Source organism: Blennius ocellaris (genome assembly GCF_963422515.1).
Source record: "Blennius ocellaris genome assembly, chromosome: 4".
In the NCBI taxonomy this organism is placed as follows: Eukaryota; Metazoa; Chordata; class Actinopteri; order Blenniiformes; family Blenniidae; genus Blennius; species Blennius ocellaris.
The window spans coordinates 29,725,375-29,731,374 of NC_137653.1; the positions used below are offsets into that span (position 1 = coordinate 29,725,375).

The window sequence follows — 6,000 nt, forward strand, 5'->3', positions numbered from 1 at the left end:
TAAAGAAATAATCACCCGGAAATCAAATTTTTGAGTTTGAAAGTGGCCGAGTATTTTTGGGCTCTTTTCCAAATAGAATCATCCACAAGGGGGCGCACCCCAAAACAGGAGATTTTGGTTGACGTCAACTCAGAAGGTTAATACCATAAAGTCATCTCTGTTAAATGTTTATACAACAACAATTTTCCAGCAATGCTCCCAGTGTGTGTTGAACATTTAGCGCCTGAATGTTTCTCTGATTTTCGACGATATCCGAAGAAGATGCATCAACCTGGATGTTTGAAAGATTTCAGCTGCCAGGGACTCACCTGAAGGTCAATCGCTAAGTCTCGACAAAGGATGCTATCAGGGGTGAGCCTCAACTATTAAACTACCAACATGGATGATAAAACTAGAATACGGACCGCCAAGTCAGACCACTACGACTCCACCATGTTTGTTTGCACATGCATGTGCAGAAGCAGCTATTGATCACAGGGGTGGGATGTGCATGTGCAGCAACAGTGCTCCATCGCCTCAGTCTCTGCAGGGGGGAACACCAGATGACCCCCCTCTGAAATACACATAGGAGCTAAAACAACTAAATCAAATGATTCAGCAAAAAGTTTTAAAACAGTAAAAATGCAAAAATCCTGAATTTCAAGATTTGGCCTGTGGGATTAATACAGTATTTGTATTGTATTGTATTATTTTAGCCAATAACTACACTAAAATGGCTAAAAGCTGATAAAACTGTTAAATACTTTAATAAAAAGTCATCAGTTCTGAATTCTAGTTTGTAACTCAACAATAACTACAGTTTTGTAAATGGAGCAAAACTATATAAGTCTATCAGCCAATTCACATTTTGTGGCTCCAGCAGGTTCATTTAGTGGGAAGTTAGTAAAATAATTGTCTCTTTTTGTCATACATATTGCAGGTCTCTGACCTATGTAACCAGAAAAGTGTTTTCATTAGTCTTTAAGAAGACTTGTAACTTTTATGTCTTCAAATATTGAAAATTTGACACGAGTGAGAGTCCAGATCTTAAATGACCTAATCACTGGCGGCTTTGGTCTGGATTAGTAGTATAAAAGAAAGCAGAGCTCCAGCAGACGACACAGACATTGGAGTAATTAGCTGTTTGATGTCGGAGGCTAATGAATGGACCATTCGTCATGTTCCGGCACGTTCACAGTGAACTCAGGCGTCACGCCAAATGACTAAACAAGCTATTTCCCCTCCAACAGCAGGATGAAATCATGAGGGTTTACTACCTTCACCTGCAGAAGTGCTAATCTGAGCTGAGTTTCAATGGTTATAGTACACCTTCCATTAGTACAGTGAGTTTATTTAAATCTTAATATAAAGCTTTTACAGATAGAGCAAAACTCTGGGAAAAAGACCTGAGTGGAAACAAAACATATTTTAAAATGGATGTGTTTTAAAAGTGCAGTGAGATCAGCTGGTGATGTAAAGTCACTGCTTGTTGGACAGTGTGACCGCAGAGCCGCAGCCATCAAGACCAAAAGACACTTTTTCACCACTTCCTATCAAATTAAATTAATTTGGAGCCACAAAACGTGTTTATCCTGACGATAACGAAGCTCATGAAGTTGCAACGCCAAAATCGGTATCAGATTTATGACGTTTATGAAGAACAATGGAGAACATTGTTTTTATATTCAGTTTTAGCTCGTTCCTTTTCAGGAGTAAAATCATCATCAACTCAATTATTCCACATGAGGTTATTCCAAGTGACAACACCTCATTAATTTCAGAAAAAGTTTTGCACTTACAAGGTAAAGGCAGACACTGAATACTATGTGGTTAGCATGTTACACCACGGGGGGGGGGGCGGTTGTTGGCTTTTGAAAATGAAACCACATTAAAAGTATAATTTCTTGAGTTAATGGAATTTAGTCATGACCCACATTTCCATCTATTCAGAATAAGGCCTGTTTACACGACAACGTTTCATGTGACAACACAACCTGTTAAAAAAAAAAAGGAGTGTGTTTACACTGCAGCAGCAGACACAGGGACAACGGTGTAGTTCGTATGCCGGGCCATGGGAGGGCGCTGTTGCTTGATTTTGTAATGAAAGCACACAGACATGTGTGCAGAGAAGAATACACTGTAAACATGAAGATAATGGAGAGCACCCAACACCCGCATGGACTGATGACGCATTGAATGCTATCAGGGGTGAGTCTCAACTATAAGAGTACTGATATAGGCGATCAAACTAGAATACTGAGTCACACCACTACGGGTCGCCATGTTTGTTTACAAGGGTTGGAAGGGGAAGGGAGGGGAAGGGAGGGGAAGGGAGGGGAAGGGAGGGGAAGAGTTGCACACGTAACAGCCTCACAATCACTACAACAGGCTTGAGCGGCCGTGAAAGAAACTTTCCACCTTGGGACCCGGATTAAAAACTTTGCCGATACGGTGAATCCGCACACTGGTATCATGTAAACGAACCCCCCCCAGAAGTGAAGAAAGTCTTGTGGATAGACTCGTAAAGTTGACACAATGGAGAGAACCCCACATCCATATGGAGAAACGACGAACTGGATGCAATTAGGGTGAATCTCAACTATAAAACTACCAACCTGGACGATACAACTACAATCCAGATCGGGAGTCATGACACTATGGAGGTCGCCGTGACACTATGGAGGTCGCCGTGACACTATAGAGGTCGCCGTGACACTAGGGAGGTCGCCGTGACACTATGGAGGTCGCCGTGACACTATGGAGGTCACCGTGACACTATAGAGGTCGCCGTGACACTATGGAGGTCGCCGTGACACTATAGAGGTCGCCGTGACACTAGGGAGGTCGCCGTGACACTATGGAGGTCGCCGTGACACTAGGGAGGTCGCCGTGACGCTAGGGAGGTCGCCGTGACACTATGGAGGTCGCCGTGACACTAGGGAGGTCGCCGTGACACTAGGGAGGTCGCCGTGACACTATAGAGGTCGCCGTGACACTATGGAGGTCGCCGTGACACTATGGAGGTCGCCGTGACACTAGGGAGGTCGCCGTGGCACTATGGAGGTCGCCGTGACACTAGGGAGGTCGCCGTGACACTATGGAGGTCGCCGTGACACTAGGGAGGTCGCCGTGACACTATGGAGGTCGCCGTGACACTATAGAGGTCGCCGTGACACTAGGGAGGTCGCCGTGACACTATAGAGGTCGCCGTGACACTAGGGAGGTCGCCGTGACACTATAGAGGTCGCCGTGACACTATGGAGGTCGCCGTGACACTAGGGAGGTCGCCGTGACACTATAGAGGTCGCCGTGACACTATGGAGGTCGCCGTGACACTATAGAGGTCGCCGTGACACTATGGAGGTCGCCGTGACACTATGGAGGTCGCCGTGACACTATGGAGGTCGCCGTGACACTATGGAGGTCGCCGTGACACTAGGGAGGTCGCCGTGACACTAGGGAGGTCGCCGTGACACTAGGGAGGTCGCCGTGACACTAGGGAGGTCGCCATGTTTTTGACTCGTACATGAACAGAAGAACTATTTACCACGGCAGAGGTGTGCCAGCGGTCTCTGTGCGGGGGAATCGTGAGCATGAAAGAAAAGTTCCACCTCGGGAGCCGCTATGAAAAAGTTACGGATGCAGGGATTCAAAGCACCGCTGTCATGTAAACAGACCCTTACGAACGTGACGGAAGTTTTGCGGTTACAGTAATTTCTGTTGTTGGGTGAAATTCCCAGCCTCAGAATCTCAATTCTGAGGCTGTTCTATAAATAGTTTTCAAATAAAGAATAAATAAAGCAACTTCTGATCAATCCATATCAATTTCAAACTTAAAATAATGTACCGGTTTAAACCCCACCCAGTTTCAATTGAACCACGCCCATTTCCGGTTTAGGCACCGCCCACTCCGAGTACGGATACAGATGTTTATTTAGATGGTTGAACAGATACAGACACAGATAGTGGTGAATTCGCTCAGTGGTGCACTGTTTTAACCCGAATTGCATGAAATCTTCAGGGATGATTTGTCATCATGCAAAGACCAGTCGATTACATTTTGAGATGTCAACAGCAAACCGTTTCTGAATAAATCCCAAAAAAGTGCGAAACAACGTCACATATAAAGCGGATGGGAGAGGCACCTCATGGAGATCAAAGTCTGCAGATTGCAGAATGAAAACTCAAGCTGAATCGGAGCCCACAATAATAACACGCCATACACATGAATGGAGAATATGTAGAAAAGTAGAACTTCCTACACTTGCAGCCATTCAGCCTCTGTGACACAGGATTTATACTGTATTGAAGTTTGCTATGCTAATACCTGAAAGCTCCCCGTGTTGGAAACATGACACTAAACAACTGTTTCTGATCCTGAAAAAGCCTTCAAGGGCTTTGTAAGACTTTTTATGTTCCCCATACGTTCCCATACAGTCTGGTACTGATATGCTTCAGCATTCCAGCCAAGATATTTGTAACAAAGAGCAAAGAAAAGGAAGACAAGACAAATCATGCAATTTAAAAAAAAAATCCTGGTGTACCTACAGCATCTATGGAGGAAAGTAGTGGTGGGTGTGTGTGTGTGTGTGTGTGTGTGTGGGGGGGGGGGGGGGGGGGGGCAGGTTTCCATCGTCCTTTCATTCAAACTGATACAACCCCACCAGTTAAGAACTCCACAGGTGAGATTCTCCGTCACACACACACACACACACACACACACACACACACACACACACACACACACAGCTGATCAGAAACAGTGCCTCATGTCATGCCGGTCTGCCCGCATGAACACAAAGATGATTCTTTAATTCTTTTTGCACACAAAAAAAGCATCCCTTCATACGCTCGCGCAAACACACGCACGCGCATGGAGATTAGTTCTTATAAACAACTAGGCTAATTGCAATGCGAAAAGTAACTCCACTTCTTCTACATCTGCATGCAATCAGAGAAACTTCCAAAAGTTTGCTTCTTTGACTTGACTATTTCACCTTCCGTCACCTTGGTGCCAACAACTTCACAGTGAGAGAAATAAAGTTCTAATGGCTGCAGGAAAGTGCAGATTTAGAGCAGATCGACGTCAAAACAAAAGCTGCACACGCAACGTGTGCTTGTGCGTGCGCGTGCGTGTGCGTGTGCATGTGTGTGTGTGTTTAACAGAGGAACACCGTGATGAGTTACCTTCTGCCTGGCGCGTCCCGGTGCGAACAGCCACAGTCGCTCCTCTCAACCCGTCTGACCGGGGAGCGCTGTGAGATCAGGAGGGAGGGAGGAGGGAGGAGGGAGGAGGGAGGAGGGAGGGAGGAGGGAGGAGGGAGGGAGGCAGGGAGGGAGGGAGGAGAGGAGGGGAGGAGAGGAGAGGAGGGAGGGAGGAGAGGAGGGAGGAGAGGAGGGAGGAGGGAGGGAGGGAGCAGAGGAGAGGAGAGGAGGGAGGAGAGGAGGGAGGGAGGGAGGGAGGGAGGGAGGAGAGGAGGGAGGGAGGGAGGGAGGGAGGGAGGGAGGAGAGGAGGGAGGGAGGGAGGGAGGAGAGGAGAGGAGGGAGGGAGGGAGGGAGGAGGGAGGAGGGAGGGAGGAGAGGAGGGAGGGAGGAGAGGAGGGAGGGAGGGAGGAGAGGAGAGGAGAGGAGGGAGGAGAGGAGGGAGGAGAGGAGGAGAGGAGGGAGGGAGGAGAGGAGAGGAGGGAGGAGAGGAGGGAGGGAGGGAGGAGAGGAGGGAGGGAGGAGAGGAGAGGAGAGGAGGGAGGAGAGGAGGGAGGGAGGGAGGAGAGGAGGAGAGGAGGAGGGAGGGAGGGAGGGAGGAGAGGAGGGAGGGAGGGAGGGAGGAGAGGAGAGGAGGGAGGAGAGGAGGGAGGAGAGGAGGGAGGGAGGAGGGAGGGAGGGAGGAGAGGAGGGGAGGGAGGGAGGGAGGAGGGAGGGAGGAGAGGAGAAGAGGAGGGAGGGAGGGAGGGAGGAGAGGAGGGAGGGAGGAGAGGAGGAGAGGAGGGAGGAGAGGAGGGAGGAGAGGAGGGAGGGAGGGA

At 48.5% G+C, this 6,000-nt stretch overlaps 1 protein-coding gene across 1 annotated transcript in view; it reads right to left on the minus strand.

The window, feature by feature from the left end:
• Window positions 1-5,228, minus strand: part of fbln2 (fibulin 2) — a 125,928-nt gene extending 120,700 nt beyond the window's left edge. The window contains exon 1 of the mRNA XM_080495668.1: window positions 5,167-5,228. The gene's annotated coding sequence lies outside the window, so the exon portion shown is untranslated. The remainder of the gene's footprint in view (window positions 1-5,166) is intronic.
• Between the last annotated feature and the right edge of the window lie 772 nt (window positions 5,229-6,000).